The sequence below is a fragment of the Rhinoderma darwinii genome, unplaced genomic scaffold (assembly GCF_050947455.1).
Source record: "Rhinoderma darwinii isolate aRhiDar2 unplaced genomic scaffold, aRhiDar2.hap1 Scaffold_884, whole genome shotgun sequence".
Lineage (NCBI taxonomy): Eukaryota > Metazoa > Chordata > Amphibia > Anura > Rhinodermatidae > Rhinoderma > Rhinoderma darwinii.
In genome coordinates this window covers 4,447-23,263 of record NW_027464455.1, presented here as the reverse complement: position 1 = coordinate 23,263, position 18,817 = coordinate 4,447, and the positions used below count along the sequence as shown (strand labels likewise).

The 18,817-nt window shown below is 50.8% G+C and overlaps 1 long non-coding RNA gene across 1 annotated transcript in view; it reads right to left on the bottom strand.

The window, feature by feature from the left end:
• Window positions 1-14,682, bottom strand: part of LOC142731989 (uncharacterized) — a 68,360-nt gene extending 53,678 nt beyond the window's left edge. Inside the window, exon 1 of the long non-coding RNA XR_012879338.1 lies at window positions 14,313-14,682. This is a non-coding gene — a long non-coding RNA (uncharacterized LOC142731989). The remainder of the gene's footprint in view (window positions 1-14,312) is intronic.
• Between the last annotated feature and the right edge of the window lie 4,135 nt (window positions 14,683-18,817).

Genomic DNA, 18,817 nt, shown 5'->3' with positions numbered 1-18,817 from the left:
TGGGGGCATTATACTGTGTGGAGGCAGTTATGGGGACATTATACTGTGTGGAGGCAGTTATGGGGACATTATACTGTGTGGAGGCAGTTATGGGGGCATTATACTGTGTGGAGGCAGTTATGGGGGCATTATACTGTGTGGAGGCAGTTATGGGGGCATTATACTGTGTGGGGGGGCAGTTATGGGGGCATTATACTGTGTGGGGGGGCAGCTATGGGGGCATTATACTGTGTGGGGGGCAGCTATGGGGGCATTATACTGTGTGGGGCTCAGCTATGGGGGCATTATACTGTGTGGGGCTCAGCTATGGGGGCATTATACTGTGTGGGGCTCAGCTATGGGGGCATTATACTGTGGCGGCAGCTATGGGGGCATTATACTGTGTGGGGGGCAGCTATGGGGGCATTATACTGTGTGGGGACAGTTATGGGGGCATTATACTGAGTGGCGGCAGCTATGGGGGCATTATACTGTGTGGAGGCAGTTATGGGGACATTATACTGTGTGGAGGCAGTTATGGGGGCATTATACTGTGTGGGGCAGTTATGGGGACATTAGACTGTGTGGGGGGCAGCTATGGGGGCATTATACTGTGTGGGGGGCAGCTATGGGGGCATTATACTGTGTGGGGGGGCAGCTATGGGGGCATTATACTGTGTGGGGGGCAGCTATGGGGGCATTATACTGTGTGGAGGGCAGTTATGGGGGCATTATACTGTGTAGAGGCAGTTATGGGGGCATTATACTGTGTGGAGGCAGCTATGGGGGCATTATACTGTGTGGAGGCAGTTATGGGGGCATTATACTGTGTGGGGGCAGCTATGGGGGCATTATACTGTGTGGAGGCAGCTATGGGGGCATTATACTGTGTGGAGGCAGCTATGGGGGGGATTATACTGTGTGGAGGCAGTTATGGGGGCATTATACTGTGTGGAGGCAGCTATGGGGGCATTATACTGTGTGGTGGCAGCTATGGGGGCATTATACTGTGTGGAGGCAGCTATGGGGGCATTATACTGTGTGGAGGCAGCTATAGGGGCATTATACTGTGTGGTGGCAGTTATGGGGGCATTATACTGTGTGGAGGCAGTTATGGGGATATTATACTGTGTGGGGGCAGCTATGGGGACATTATACTGTGTGGAGGCAGTTATGGGGGCATTATACTGTGTGGAGGCAGTTATGGGGGCATTATACTGTGTGGAGGCAGTTATGGGGATATTATACTGTGTGGGGGCAGCTATGGGGACATTATACTGTGTGGAGGCAGTTATGGGGGCATTATACTGTGTGGGGGCAGCTATGGGGGCATTATACTGTGTGGAGGCAGTTATGGGGGCATTATACTGTGTGGAGGGCAGTTATGGGGACATTATACTGTGTGGAGGCAGTTATGGGGACATTATACTGTGTGGAGGCAGCTATGGGGGCATTATACTGTGTGGAGGCAGTTATGGGGGCATTATACTGTGTGGAGGCAGCTATGGGGGCATTATACTGTGTGGAGGCAGCTATGGGGGCATTATACTGTGTGGCGGCAGCTATGGGGGCATTATACTGTGTGGAGGCAGTTATGGGGACATTATACTGTGTGGAGGCAGTTATGGGGACATTATACTGTGTGGGGGGCAGCTATGGGGGCATTATACTGTGTGGGGGGCAGCTATGGGGGCATTATACTGTGTGGGGGGGCAGCTATGGGGGCATTATACTGTGTGGGGGGCAGCTATGGGGGCATTATACTGTGTGGGGCTCAGCTATGGGGGCATTATACTGTGGCGGCAGCTATGGGGGCATTATACTGTGTGGGGGGCAGCTATGGGGGCATTATACTGTGTGGGGGCAGTTATGGGGGCATTATACTGTGTGGTGGCAGCTATGGGGACATTATACTGTGTGGAGGGCAGTTATGGGGGCATTATACTGTGTGGAGGCAGTTATGGGGGCATTATACTGTGTGGAGGGCAGTTATGGGGACATTATACTGTGTGGAGGCAGTTATGGGGGCATTATACTGTGTGGGGGCAGCTATGGGGGCATTATACTGTGTGGAGGCAGTTATGGGGGCATTATACTGTGTGGAGGGCAGTTATGGGGACATTATACTGTGTGGAGGCAGTTATGGGGGCATTATACTGTGTGGGGGCAGCTATGGGGGCATTATACTGTGTGGAGGCAGTTATGGGGACATTATACTGTGTGGAGGGCAGTTATGGGGGCATTATACTGTGTGGAGGCAGTTATGAGGGCATTATACTGTGTGGAGGGCAGTTATGGGGACATTATACTGTGTGGAGGGCAGTTATGGGGGCATTATACTGTGTGGAGGCAGTTATGGGGGCATTATACTGTGTGGAGGCAGTTATGGGGACATTATACTGTGTGGAGGGCAGTTATGGGGGCATTATACTGTGTGGAGGCAGTTATGGGGGCATTATACTGTGTGGAGGCAGTTATGGGGACATTATACTGTGTGGAGGGCAGTTATGGGGGCATTATACTGTGTGGAGGCAGTTATGGGGACATTATACTGTGTGGAGGGCAGTTATGGGGGCATTATACTGTGTGGAGGCAGTTATGGGGGCATTATACTGTGTGGAGGCAGTTATGGGGACATTATACTGTGTGGAGGGCAGTTATGGGGGCATTATACTGTGTGGAGGCAGTTATGGGGGCATTATACTGTGTGGAGGGCAGTTATGGGGGCATTATACTGTGTGGAGGGCAGTTATGGGGGTATTATACTGTGTGGAGGCAGTTATGGGGACATTATACTGTGTGGAGGGCAGTTATGGGGGCATTATACTGTGTGGAGGCAGTTATGGGGTCATTATACTGTGTGGAGGGCAGTTATGGGGACATTATACTGTGTGGAGGCAGTTATGGGGACATTATACTGTGTGGGGGCAGTTATGGGGGCATTATACTGTGTGGAGGGCAGTTATGGGGGCATTATACTGTGTGGAGGGCAGTTATGGGGGCATTATACTGTGTGGAGGGCAGTTATGGGGGTATTATACTGTGTGGAGGCAGTTATGGGGGTATTATACTGTGTGGAGGCAGCTATGGGGGCATTATACTGTGTGGAGGGCAGTTATGGGGGCATTATACTGTGTGGAGGGCAGTTATGGGGGCATTATACTGTGTGGAGGCAGTTATGGGGGCATTATACTGTGTGGAGGGCAGTTATGGGGGCATTATACTGTGTGGAGGGCAGTTATGGGGGTATTATACTGTGTGGAGGCAGTTATGGGGACATTATACTGTGTGGAGGGCAGTTATGGGGGCATTATACTGTGTGGAGGCAGTTATGGGGTCATTATACTGTGTGGAGGGCAGTTATGGGGACATTATACTGTGTGGAGGCAGTTATGGGGGACATTATACTGTGTGGGGGCAGTTATGGGGACATTATACTGTGTGGAGGCAGTTATGGGGACATTATACTGTGTGGAGGCAGTTATGGGGACATTATACTGTGTGGGGGCAGTTATGGGGGCATTATACTGTGTGGAGGCAGCTATGGGGGCATTATACTGTGTGGAGGCAGCTATGGGGACATTATACTGTGTGGAGGCAGCTATGGGGACATTATACTGTGTGGAGGCAGCTATGGGGGCATTATACTGTGTGGGGGCAGCTATGGGGGCATTATACTGTGTGGAGGTAGCTATGGGGGCATTATACTGTGTGGAGGCAGTTATGGGGGTATTATACTGTGTGGAGGCAGTTATGGGGGCATTATACTGTGTGGAGGGCAGTTATGGGGTCATTATACTGTGTGGAGGCAGTTATGGGGGCATTATACTGTGTGGAGGCAGTTATGGGGTCATTATACTGTGTGGAGGGCAGTTATGGGGGCATTATAGTGTGTGGAGGGCAGTTATGGGGGCATTATACTGTGTGGAGGGCAGTTATGGGGTCATTATACTGTGTGGAGGGCAGTTATGGGGTCATTATACTGTGTGGAGGGCAGTTATGGGGTCATTATACTGTGTGGAGGGCAGTTATGGGGGCATTATACTGTGTGGAGGCAGTTATGGGGGCATTATACTGTGTGGAGGCAGTTATGGGGATATTATACTGTGTGGGGGCAGCTATGGGGACATTATACTGTGTGGAGGCAGTTATGGGGGCATTATACTGTGTGGGGGCAGCTATGGGGGCATTATACTGTGTGGAGGCAGTTATGGGGGCATTATACTGTGTGGAGGGCAGTTATGGGACATTATACTGTGTGGAGGCAGTTATGGGGACATTATACTGTGTGGAGGCAGCTATGGGGGCATTATACTGTGTGGAGGCAGTTATGGGGGCATTATACTGTGTGGAGGCAGTTATGGGGATATTATACTGTGTGGGGGCAGCTATGGGGACATTATACTGTGTGGAGGCAGTTATGGGGGCATTATACTGTGTGGAGGCAGTTATGGGGGCATTATACTGTGTGGAGGCAGTTATGGGGATATTATACTGTGTGGGGGCAGCTATGGGGACATTATACTGTGTGGAGGCAGTTATGGGGGCATTATACTGTGTGGGGGCAGCTATGGGGGCATTATACTGTGTGGAGGCAGTTATGGGGGCATTATACTGTGTGGAGGGCAGTTATGGGGACATTATACTGTGTGGAGGCAGTTATGGGGACATTATACTGTGTGGAGGCAGCTATGGGGGCATTATACTGTGTGGAGGCAGTTATGGGGGCATTATACTGTGTGGAGGCAGCTATGGGGGCATTATACTGTGTGGAGGCAGCTATGGGGGCATTATACTGTGTGGCGGCAGCTATGGGGGCATTATACTGTGTGGAGGCAGTTATGGGGACATTATACTGTGTGGAGGCAGTTATGGGGACATTATACTGTGTGGGGGGCAGCTATGGGGGCATTATACTGTGTGGGGGGCAGCTATGGGGGCATTATACTGTGTGGGGGGGCAGCTATGGGGGCATTATACTGTGTGGGGGGCAGCTATGGGGGCATTATACTGTGTGGGGCTCAGCTATGGGGGCATTATACTGTGGCGGCAGCTATGGGGGCATTATACTGTGTGGGGGGCAGCTATGGGGGCATTATACTGTGTGGGGGCAGTTATGGGGGCATTATACTGTGTGGTGGCAGCTATGGGGACATTATACTGTGTGGAGGGCAGTTATGGGGGCATTATACTGTGTGGAGGCAGTTATGGGGGCATTATACTGTGTGGAGGGCAGTTATGGGGACATTATACTGTGTGGAGGCAGTTATGGGGGCATTATACTGTGTGGGGGCAGCTATGGGGGCATTATACTGTGTGGAGGCAGTTATGGGGGCATTATACTGTGTGGAGGGCAGTTATGGGGACATTATACTGTGTGGAGGCAGTTATGGGGGCATTATACTGTGTGGGGGCAGCTATGGGGGCATTATACTGTGTGGAGGCAGTTATGGGGACATTATACTGTGTGGAGGGCAGTTATGGGGGCATTATACTGTGTGGAGGCAGTTATGAGGGCATTATACTGTGTGGAGGGCAGTTATGGGGACATTATACTGTGTGGAGGGCAGTTATGGGGGCATTATACTGTGTGGAGGCAGTTATGGGGGCATTATACTGTGTGGAGGCAGTTATGGGGACATTATACTGTGTGGAGGGCAGTTATGGGGGCATTATACTGTGTGGAGGCAGTTATGGGGGCATTATACTGTGTGGAGGCAGTTATGGGGACATTATACTGTGTGGAGGGCAGTTATGGGGGCATTATACTGTGTGGAGGCAGTTATGGGGACATTATACTGTGTGGAGGGCAGTTATGGGGGCATTATACTGTGTGGAGGCAGTTATGGGGGCATTATACTGTGTGGAGGCAGTTATGGGGACATTATACTGTGTGGAGGGCAGTTATGGGGGCATTATACTGTGTGGAGGCAGTTATGGGGGCATTATACTGTGTGGAGGGCAGTTATGGGGGCATTATACTGTGTGGAGGGCAGTTATGGGGGTATTATACTGTGTGGAGGCAGTTATGGGGACATTATACTGTGTGGAGGGCAGTTATGGGGGCATTATACTGTGTGGAGGCAGTTATGGGGTCATTATACTGTGTGGAGGGCAGTTATGGGGACATTATACTGTGTGGAGGCAGTTATGGGGACATTATACTGTGTGGGGGCAGTTATGGGGGCATTATACTGTGTGGAGGGCAGTTATGGGGGCATTATACTGTGTGGAGGGCAGTTATGGGGGCATTATACTGTGTGGAGGGCAGTTATGGGGGTATTATACTGTGTGGAGGCAGTTATGGGGGTATTATACTGTGTGGAGGCAGCTATGGGGGCATTATACTGTGTGGAGGGCAGTTATGGGGGCATTATACTGTGTGGAGGGCAGTTATGGGGGCATTATACTGTGTGGAGGCAGTTATGGGGGCATTATACTGTGTGGAGGGCAGTTATGGGGGCATTATACTGTGTGGAGGGCAGTTATGGGGGTATTATACTGTGTGGAGGCAGTTATGGGGACATTATACTGTGTGGAGGGCAGTTATGGGGGCATTATACTGTGTGGAGGCAGTTATGGGGTCATTATACTGTGTGGAGGGCAGTTATGGGGACATTATACTGTGTGGAGGCAGTTATGGGGACATTATACTGTGTGGGGGCAGTTATGGGGACATTATACTGTGTGGAGGCAGTTATGGGGACATTATACTGTGTGGAGGCAGTTATGGGGACATTATACTGTGTGGGGGCAGTTATGGGGGCATTATACTGTGTGGAGGCAGCTATGGGGGCATTATACTGTGTGGAGGCAGCTATGGGGACATTATACTGTGTGGAGGCAGCTATGGGGACATTATACTGTGTGGAGGCAGCTATGGGGGCATTATACTGTGTGGGGGCAGCTATGGGGGCATTATACTGTGTGGAGGTAGCTATGGGGGCATTATACTGTGTGGAGGCAGTTATGGGGGTATTATACTGTGTGGAGGCAGTTATGGGGGCATTATACTGTGTGGAGGGCAGTTATGGGGTCATTATACTGTGTGGAGGCAGTTATGGGGGCATTATACTGTGTGGAGGCAGTTATGGGGTCATTATACTGTGTGGAGGGCAGTTATGGGGGCATTATAGTGTGTGGAGGGCAGTTATGGGGGCATTATACTGTGTGGAGGGCAGTTATGGGGTCATTATACTGTGTGGAGGGCAGTTATGGGGTCATTATACTGTGTGGAGGGCAGTTATGGGGTCATTATACTGTGTGGAGGGCAGTTATGGGGGCATTATACTGTGTGGAGGCAGTTATGGGGGCATTATACTGTGTGGAGGCAGTTATGGGGATATTATACTGTGTGGGGGCAGCTATGGGGACATTATACTGTGTGGAGGCAGTTATGGGGGCATTATACTGTGTGGGGGCAGCTATGGGGGCATTATACTGTGTGGAGGCAGTTATGGGGGCATTATACTGTGTGGAGGGCAGTTATGGGGACATTATACTGTGTGGAGGCAGTTATGGGGACATTATACTGTGTGGAGGCAGCTATGGGGGCATTATACTGTGTGGAGGCAGTTATGGGGGCATTATACTGTGTGGAGGCAGCTATGGGGGCATTATACTGTGTGGAGGCAGCTATGGGGGCATTATACTGTGTGGCGGCAGCTATGGGGGCATTATACTGTGTGGAGGCAGTTATGGGGACATTATACTGTGTGGAGGCAGTTATGGGGACATTATACTGTGTGGGGGGCAGCTATGGGGGCATTATACTGTGTGGGGGGCAGCTATGGGGGCATTATACTGTGTGGGGGGGCAGCTATGGGGGCATTATACTGTGTGGGGGGCAGCTATGGGGGCATTATACTGTGTGGGGCTCAGCTATGGGGGCATTATACTGTGGCGGCAGCTATGGGGGCATTATACTGTGTGGGGGGCAGCTATGGGGGCATTATACTGTGTGGGGGCAGTTATGGGGGCATTATACTGTGTGGTGGCAGCTATGGGGACATTATACTGTGTGGAGGGCAGTTATGGGGGCATTATACTGTGTGGAGGCAGTTATGGGGGCATTATACTGTGTGGAGGGCAGTTATGGGGACATTATACTGTGTGGAGGCAGTTATGGGGGCATTATACTGTGTGGGGGCAGCTATGGGGGCATTATACTGTGTGGAGGCAGTTATGGGGGCATTATACTGTGTGGAGGGCAGTTATGGGGACATTATACTGTGTGGAGGCAGTTATGGGGGCATTATACTGTGTGGGGGCAGCTATGGGGGCATTATACTGTGTGGAGGCAGTTATGGGGACATTATACTGTGTGGAGGGCAGTTATGGGGGCATTATACTGTGTGGAGGCAGTTATGAGGGCATTATACTGTGTGGAGGGCAGTTATGGGGACATTATACTGTGTGGAGGGCAGTTATGGGGGCATTATACTGTGTGGAGGCAGTTATGGGGGCATTATACTGTGTGGAGGCAGTTATGGGGACATTATACTGTGTGGAGGGCAGTTATGGGGGCATTATACTGTGTGGAGGCAGTTATGGGGGCATTATACTGTGTGGAGGCAGTTATGGGGACATTATACTGTGTGGAGGGCAGTTATGGGGGCATTATACTGTGTGGAGGCAGTTATGGGGGCATTATACTGTGTGGAGGGCAGTTATGGGGGCATTATACTGTGTGGAGGGCAGTTATGGGGGTATTATACTGTGTGGAGGCAGTTATGGGGACATTATACTGTGTGGAGGGCAGTTATGGGGGCATTATACTGTGTGGAGGCAGTTATGGGGTCATTATACTGTGTGGAGGGCAGTTATGGGGGCATTATACTGTGTGGAGGCAGTTATGGGGGCATTATACTGTGTGGAGGGCAGTTATGGGGGCATTATACTGTGTGGAGGCAGTTATGGGGACATTATACTGTGTGGGGCAGCTATGGGGGCATTATACTGTGTGGAGGCAGTTATGGGGGCATTATACTGTGTGGAGGCAGTTATGGGGGCATTATACTGTGTGGAGGCAGCTATGGGGGCATTATACTGTGTGGAGGGCAGTTATGGGGACATTATACTGTGTGGAGGCAGTTATGGGGACATTATACTGTGTGGAGGCAGTTATGGGGACATTATACTGTGTGGGGGCAGTTATGGGGGCATTATACTGTGTGGAGGCAGCTATGGGGGCATTATACTGTGTGGAGGCAGCTATGGGGACATTATACTGTGTGGAGGCAGCTATGGGGACATTATACTGTGTGGAGGCAGCTATGGGGGCATTATACTGTGTGGGGGCAGCTATGGGGGCATTATACTGTGTGGAGGTAGCTATGGGGGCATTATACTGTGTGGAGGCAGTTATGGGGGCATTATACTGTGTGGAGGGCAGTTATGGGGTCATTATACTGTGTGGAGGCAGTTATGGGGGCATTATACTGTGTGGAGGCAGTTATGGGGTCATTATACTGTGTGGAGGGCAGTTATGGGGGCATTATAGTGTGTGGAGGGCAGTTATGGGGGCATTATACTGTGTGGAGGGCAGTTATGGGGTCATTATACTGTGTGGAGGGCAGTTATGGGGTCATTATACTGTGTGGAGGGCAGTTATGGGGTCATTATACTGTGTGGAGGGCAGTTATGGGGTCATTATACTGTGTGGAGGCAGTTATGGGGGCATTATACTGTGTGGAGGCAGTTATGGGGGCATTATACTGTGTGGAGGCAGTTATGGGGGCATTATACTGTGTGGAGGCAGCTATGGGGGCATTATACTGTGTGGAGGGCAGTTATGGGGGCATTATACGGTGTGGGGCAGTTATGGGGGCATTATACTGTGTGGAGGCAGCTATAGGGACATTATACTGTGTGGGGGCAGTTATGGGGGCATTATACTGTGTGGAGGGCAGTTATGGGGACATTATACTGTGTGGAGGCAGCTATGGGGACATTATACTGTGTGGGGGGCAGTTATGGGGACATTATACTGTGTGGAGGGCAGTTATGGGGGCATTATACAGTGTGGAGGGCAGTTATGGGGACATTATACTGTGTGGAGGCAGTTATGGGGACATTATACTGTGTGGAGGCAGCTATGGGGGCAATATACTGTGTGGAGGCAGTTATGGGGGCATTATACTGTGTGGAGGCAGTTATGGGGGCATTATACTGTGTGGAGGGCAGCTATGGGGGCATTATACTGTGTGGAGGGCAGTTATGGGGGCATTATAATGTGTGGAGGGCAGTTATGGGGACATTATACTGTGTGGGGACAGCTATGGGGGGCATTATACTGTGTGGAGGCAGTTATGGGGGCATTATACTGTGTGGAGGCAGTTATGGGGTCATTATACTGTGTGGGGGCAGTTATGGGGGGATTATACTGTGTGGGGGCAGTTATGGGGGCATTATACTGTGTGGAGGCAGTTATGGGGGCATTATACTGTGTGGAGGGCAGTTATGGGGGCATTATACTGTGTGGAGGCAGTTATGGGGACATTATACTGTGTGGGGCAGTTATGGGGGCATTATACTGTGTGGAGGCAGTTATGGGGACATTATACTGTGTGGAGGCAGCTATGGGGGCATTATACTGTGTGGAGGCAGTTATGGGGCATTATACTGTGTGGAGGGCAGTTATGGGGACATTATACTGTGTGGAGGCAGTTATGGGGCATTATACTGTGTGGAGGCAGTTATGGGGACATTATACTGTGTGGAGGGCAGTTATGGGGGCATTATACTGTGTGGAGGCAGTTATGGGGGAATTATACAGTGTGGAGGCAGTTATGGGGGCATTATACTGTGTGGGGGCAGTTATGGGGACATTATACTGTGTGGAGGGCAGTTATGGGGGCATTATACTGTGTGGAGGCAGTTATGGGGACATTATACTGTGTGGAGGGCAGTTATGGGGGCATTATACTGTGTGGAGGGCAGTTATGGGGACATTATACTGTGTGGGGGCAGTTATGGGGACATTATACTGTGTGGAGGCAGCTATGGGGGCATTATACTGTGTGGAGGCAGTTATGGGGACATTATACTGTGTGGAGGGCAGTTATGGGGGCATTATACTGTGTGGAGGGCAGTTATGGGGGCATTATACTGTGTGGAGGCAGTTATGGGGACATTATACTGTGTGGAGGCAGTTATGGGGACATTATACTGTGTGGAGGCAGTTATGGGGACATTATACTGTGTGGAGGCAGTTATGGGGACATTATACTGTGTGGAGGCAGTTATGGGGACATTATACTGTGTGGAGGCAGTTATGGGGGCATTATACTGTGTGGTGGCAGCTATGGGGACATTATACTGTGTGGAGGGCAGTTATGGGGGCATTATACTGTGTGGAGGCAGTTATGGGGACATTATACTGTGTGGAGGCAGTTATGGGGACATTATACTGTGTGGAGGGCAGTTATGGGGGCATTATACTGTGTGGGGGCAGCTATGGGGGCATTATACTGTGTGGAGGCAGTTATGGGGGCATTATACTGTGTGGAGGGCAGTTATGGGGGCATTATACTGTGTGGAGGCAGCTATGGGGGCATTATACTGTGTGGGGGGGGGCAGCTATGGGGGCATTATACTGTGTAGTGGCATTATATTGTGGCGGTCAGCTATGGGGGCATTATACTGTGTGGGGGGCAGCTATGGGGGCATTATACTGTGTGGGGGGCAGCTATGGGTGGCATTATACTGTGTGGAGGCAGTTATGGGGGCATTATACTGTGTGGAGGCAGTTATGGGGGCATTATACTGTGTGGAGGCAGCTATGGGGGCATTATACTGTGTGGGGGGGGCAGCTATGGGGGCATTATACTGTGTAGTGGCATTATATTGTGGCGGTCAGCTATGGGGGCATTATACTGTGTGGGGGGCAGCTATGGGGGCATTATACTGTGTGGGGGGCAGCTATGGGTGGCATTATACAGTGTGGTGGCATTATACTGTGGGGGCAGCTATGGGGGCATTATACTGTGTGGGGGGCAGCTATGGGGTATTATACTGTGTGGGGGGCAGCTATGGGTGGCATTATACAGTGTGGTGGCATTATACTGTGGAGGCAGCTATGGGGGCATTATACTGTGTGGGGGGGGGCAGCTATGGGGGCATTATACTGTGTGGAGGGCAGTTATGGGGGCATTATACTGTGTGGGGGGCAGTTATGGGGACATTATACTGTGTGGAGGCAGTTATGGGGACATTATACTGTGTGGAGGCAGTTATGGGGGCATTATACTGTGTGGAGGGCAGTTATGGGGGCATTATACTGTGTGGGGGGCAGTTATGGGGGCATTATACTGTGTGGAGGCAGTTATGGGGACATTATACTGTGTGGAGGGCAGTTATGGGGACATTATACTGTGTGGAGGCAGTTATGGGGACATTATACTGTGTGGAGGCAGTTATGGGGACATTATACTGTGTGGAGGCAGTTATGGGGGCATTATACTGTGTGGAGGGCAGTTATGGGGGCATTATACTGTGTGGGGGGCAGTTATGGGGGCATTATACTGTGTGGAGGCAGTTATGGGGACATTATACTGTGTGGAGGCAGTTATGGGGGCATTATACTGTGTGGAGGGCAGTTATGGGGGCATTATACTGTGTGGGGGGCAGTTATGGGGGCATTATACTGTGTGGAGGCAGTTATGGGGACATTATACTGTGTGGAGGGCAGTTATGGGGACATTATACTGTGTGGAGGCAGTTATGGGGACATTATACTGTGTGGAGGCAGCTATGGGGGCATTATACTGTGTGGGGGGGGCAGCTATGGGGGCATTATACTGTGTAGTGGCATTATATTGTGGCGGTCAGCTATGGGGGCATTATACTGTGTGGGGGGCAGCTATGGGGGCATTATACTGTGTGGGGGGCAGCTATGGGTGGCATTATACAGTGTGGTGGCATTATACTGTGGGGGCAGCTATGGGGGCATTCATGGGGTATATCGGGCAAGGCAGCTGGGCATAGGCGTGCGCAAGAGTCTGGTATTGTGGGGAGGGGTAGGGGGGCCCAAGCTGAATTCTTGCACCAGGGCCCATGAGCCTTTAGCTACGCCCCTGGTATGGCACAGTTGGGTTCTGTTCACATCTGCACTAAGTTTTTCTGTTTTCCGTCATAGGAACAGAAGAACGAAAAAATGGAAATGCCGGAGTCATTGCATCACGGACACTAATAGTGCCCGGCGGAGCCCATTGACTTTAATGGACTCCATTGGGTTTCTGTCAGGGTTATTTTCACCGGAACAGTCTTATTATATTACACATGACGCTATTTGCGCACTGTATGGCGGTATTTACGTTGGCATTGTGTGGCACCGTACTGTCATTTTTCTAGCAGTGAATGGTGTGAATTGCTGTTTAGTCACTTGTATATTAGTGTCATTTGGCCAACATATGGCGCTGCATGGCATAGAGAGACACTGTTTCTATGGGAGATGAGGGCGCCCAAGGAAGGTACCGCACAGGGCGACATATAACGTAATGCCGGTCCTGTTTGTGGTGTGAGGGTATGTTCACACGCTGTGATTTCAGGCGTATTAACGGTAGCTGAATGCCTTCAAACATCGGCCCATTGAATTAAAAAAGGCGCGTAAAAAAACGACACTTTTTTTTGAAGGCGCATGTCAGTTCTTGTGCCGTTTTTTGAGCTCTTTTTCATTGTGTCAATAGAAAAACAGCTCCAAAAACGTCTAGAAAAAATGCCTGAAAATCAGTGGCCGATTTCCCTTGAAAACAGCTCCGTAATTTTCAGCCATTTTTGACTCTGCATGTGAACATAGCCTCACACTACAAGCAGGATCGGCGTAAGGCTTCGTTCACATCTGCGTCAGGCTTCCGTCATGACATTTCCATCAGGGGAACTCATGAATGGAAACGAAACGGAAACCATAGCTTTCCGTTTGCATTACCATTGATTTCAATGGTAACGCTTCCGTTGCTAATGGTTTTTTTTTACATGCCGTTTTTTTTTTTTACGGGGCGTCTGAACTAAACGCCGTTTTTCCCATTGAATTCAATGGGCAGATGTTTGTAGGCTTTAGCTGGGGTTTTTCCAGGTGTATTTTGAGGCCTTTGTGCCCTGAAATACAACAGAAAACACAGCGGAACAAACCCTCACAATAAAGCTTAAAAAAAAATGTGTCCTCTCTCTTTAAATCCCTTACCGCACACCTGTGGGCGGAGCCTGACAGTAATCCCCGCTCTCCCATTGGTCATTTCATCCTCGGTCAGACGCCCGCCCCATTATTTCCATTATATTTTTACCTTCCATGTCAACCAATCGCTTTACAGCGTGGATCGTACCATTTAACCAACCTGTGGGGGGAGGTCCGTATGCTAGCGTTGTGATTGTTGTGGGTGAGTTTTCAATGTGGAGCGGTAAACTGGGACGGATGTGGGTCTCTCGGGGACGTGTTTATGGACGCGGTGTGACCCCTCTGTGACTCCGCTAAGTGGTCGGCTCCAGTGGGCGGGGTTAGCGCTCAGTGCTGCGGGTTCTGCTGTTGGATACAATGTTGCAGCGAGGAATTGTCCGGAGAACTCCTGGAGCCGCCGCTCGCTGAGCACAGACGGCCGGGGCGGGCGGGGCCGACTCTTCCCGGGGATGCGGCTGAGAGGTAAGACCCCCTCCTTGTGGCCCCCGCGTCCTCCATGGGGCCCCTTCAAGGGACTTCTTTCTGTTACGTCATTTTTAACCCCTTCTCTCCCATAAGTGTGTTGTGTTTAACTCCTCAGGTCACGTTGCTTATGGTTGTATGGTAATATATGGCTGACCCCCCTCCCCTCCCAGAGGCCGCTGCTTTAGATGTGGCACAGCAGGGGTTAACATCTGCCCCACTCGTGGGGTGGGGGCTCCCTTCTCTCAGGTCTGTGTGGTGGCATGAGCTTATCTATGGCTGACGCTGTCCCCCCCCCCCCCCCACCTTCCTCATGGTGACCTTGGGATGGACAGTATTAGGCCAGCAGACACCACAAGTCTCAGCATGCTCGGCTGCTCTGGTAACCGTGACTGCTGAGAGTTGAAGTTCCTCCAGGGCCGGAGCGTCAGCTCTTCGGCTTGTGACACCTGCTCATGTGGGAGCGTCACGTGACCTGCGGCGGAACGTTCCGCTGACTCCAGATACAATGTATGCGGATCATTTCCTAACTATGTCTGGTAATAACGGTCGGGGGCGTCCATGTTGGTGGCGGGCGCCGTGGCGTCTTGTTTATACCTTCTTCCATAGGATAATTGTTGACCCTTCGCCGTCATGTGACTCGCGCTTTATTGCGCCTCTTGTTTTTATATTCCAGCTCTGAGACAAGGTGCCCCCCCCCCCCATCTCGAGCTGACGGTCCTGCTGACGGATAATGCAGTGGCTGCGGATGGTTAATGGCCGCGCCCCTCCCCCTCCATGTTATATATTATTCACGTGTAGTGGTCTGGGATTCGTGGCTCTTCCTTTCCTGGCACTGAGGTGGCACTCGGCCTCGTAGCGGCAGATTCCTCCTGTCATTGCGCTATTTTTAACCCACCGTACACACGGGGCCTTGGCTGGAGCTCAGCTGTGCGCGGAGAGAGGACGCTTTGTGTTGGCGAGCTGCGGTTTGCTTTGCGCTGTCGTCATTCACGTATAAGACACGGTAACCGGCTTTGTGTGATACAATGTGAGGATAAAGAGCGCGCAGCGGCCTATTCAGTCTCCCTGCACCTGGGGAGGCCCGTAAAGATGGAGGTCGGGGCTACACCACCACCACCACGTGGGTGATGTCTGTACGGGAGCGTGCCCGTAGACTGGCAGGGAGTCGCCCGGTGTTCACCTGAACGTCTGAGAATTTCCCCCTCCTGCCACTTTAATAGGGAGAAAAACAAAGTTGCAGGTAAGTCGCGTCTGTGACTTGTTCTACGTCCATGTTCCCCCGGCGGGGCCAAAATCCCAAGAGAATTTAATTCCTTGAGTCGTCGTCTGTGACATTGGGGAAAATTCTGTTCCAGGAAAAGCTGGGTGACCACTAATATGAAGGACGTTACAGCTCACCCTGATTTTGAATGGCAATTCTGCTTAGTTATGTAGTGATCTGGGGGTAGATCTGTAACTCGGGTGTCAGGGAAAGCTGGGTGCGACCTGGTATTCTGATCTAGAACCTACAGTGGCACATCTGTCATTCAGGAGTCCGGAAAAGCTGGATGACACAATGTGGAAGCGAATGGAGCGATCTTGGTTGTCACCCAGCTTTCCCAGAAGACATCGTTAAGGAATGGCTGCATTGTACTCAGAGCACGAGGATGTGAAGGGGGGGGGGTTTGTATTTTCATCTCTATACACCCCCCCCCCCCCTCCTAATATTCTCACCCTCTTGCCGTTTTCGGAGTCAGGAGCAGGAATTTCTCGCCCCCCCGCTTCCCACGCCGTCTCTTCTGCTTTCTCCTGTTTGTTTCCTCCTGTAAAAGCTTTTTGTGGTTTTATGGTTGAACAATCTTGGGCCGTAATGAGACGTTGTGCGCGGTCATGTGACCCTCTGTATACCGGCTACGAGGGCGATTGAGGCTCCTGATGAAGGATGTTTAAAGAACCCCCCCCCCCCCAATGATGACTCTCCCCAGTGATCGGTCCTGAGGTTGTCCTCGTCTATCCGGTTCTGGAAAAGTTCTGTACTGCCGTTTCTAAATTCTATCTGGGAAAGCTGGGTGACAACCAATATGGCTGCCCTGGTTTCTCTTGCAGGGTTTGTCACCCAGCTTTCCCAGGCTCCAGAATAATGAAGTAGAGTGGTCACCCAGCTCTGCCAGAAGCGTCTGTATTGTAGACGTGGCTGAAAGTAGTGAACGGCAGGCCGTAGATTATATGGACGTTTTTATAATACGGGACGTGTATCTAGATCTGCGTTTCATTCAGATACAGTCATCAGAGGTAGTTTCATCCCTGTTTTCCTGTTTCATACACTGATCAGGGGCTCATGTCACCCACACATCAGGCCTTTCCCTGGAAATGAATCAGAGGTTGTCACAGCCCCGCCCCCGTCATTGATGTCACCTGTGTAACCCTGCACACTATCATCTCTCATGTGCTGTGTAGGTCTATTGCTCCCTGTTATCAGCCACTTCTGGTTGGCTAGGGGCTGCGATAGGACAGGTGAATACAATCTATTGCTCTCTGTTATCGGCTCTGGATGACTAGAGTTCACCAATGGGATTAGTGATTTTATTTGGAATAAAGGGGAACTCCAACATTTTTTTCCCATTTCGATGCGCCATTGTTGTCCTACTAGAAAACTCTAGCAGTGAAATGATTGGTTGCTGGGGCCAGGGAGACCAAACAACTGCGACATCGGCATTTAAAGTCGCAGCGAGCGTCCGCCGCTGATTGGAGGGTCCGGAACCTCCTCAGACCTAATAATGTGACGTTTCCAGAACAGGTCTGGAGTTTCCCGTGACGAGATCCCCGGCGGGCTCCAGAGGGGTTTTGGCGTTATACAGAAAGTCTCGGTCGCCTCTGTTCAGTGAGTGGTGGGATCCCAGCACCAAGACCCCACAGGTGGAGTTCCCCTTTAAGACGTTGCACTGAGCGGGTTGATTGATTGACAGGCTGGACTCCAGTGTCATATTCCTGGCGGTTATCCTATTTTGGGGTCCGGTGGTCTCTGGTTACTGGGTTGCAGGCAGCCCCCCACAGCTCTGAGATCTGGGTCACTGTTGGACGCGGGTGTAATGATTCTCCAGATCTAGCGGATCCGCGGCGCCCGGTCACCTTATCTCCGGGCCGCAGGGCAGGGTGGTGCTCGGTGCTTATCGGCCTGGAGGATTCAGTCACAGGCTAATGTCCACAGTCCCAACCATTATGGCTGCTACTTCATCTCGCACAAGGGTTGTCACCCAGCTTTCTCAGACTCCTGATTGCCTAATCTGCCTAGTTATTCAGTGATACATTTACTGCTCCATTATAGCTGTATAACCAGGCAGATCTGCCCCTGTGGCAACCCCTACAGAAATCTTAATTGTGGGCATATTGTCACCCAGCTTTCTCGGGTACAGATACGGACAGATGTAGTTACACAAGTGATACAATTGTGTTAGAACAGCATAGCTAGATTTATCATATCTGTATCTGGGAAAGCTGGGTGACAACCAATATGGCCACCGTTACAGCTCTTACAGAGGTTATCACCCAGCTTTCCCAGACTCCTCAACAGTTACTTTGTATCAGTGCATATATTGCTGTGTAGCTAGGCAGATTTGACTTTCAGAAATCTAGGAAAGTTGGGTGACACTTAATGAGAGATTTTCGCATCACTTTGAGGCTCTTTAAACTCTTTCGCTCCTTCTCAGTTTAAGTATTTAGTGACTCATTAGATGTTTACTATAAATATCGCGTTCTTGGCGCCGGGACGTTTCTTACGTTGTTTTTTTTTCTTCTCGCTATAAATTATTTTGTTGGACTTTTTGCCGTTATTTCGCGGTGACGGTCGCTGACTCAATCGCGCTTTTCTTTGTCATTTTGCTTTTTAAATTACAGGCATTTAGAAAATGTCTAATTAAAGGGACCTCCTCACGGGACGTTACTGGAGGGCGCAAGTGCACCAATCAAGAGGCAGGGAAGAAGCTCGTCACCTATGCCCCTCCCCTTTGTGAATGCTGAGCCAATTATCAGAGCTAATGGGAGGGTCACATGAGAGGGTCACATGAGACTACCTGGCAGCCCTGACCGAGTCGGTGGGGAGGGGGGGGGGGGCAGAGCTGAATTCTTCCGGTCATTGTTGGGCCCATTGATGCTCGTTCTGGGGACGTGTTCCGTTCATGTAGGATAGAGGTCAAGAAAAAAAAAAATAATGAAGTGTTCCTT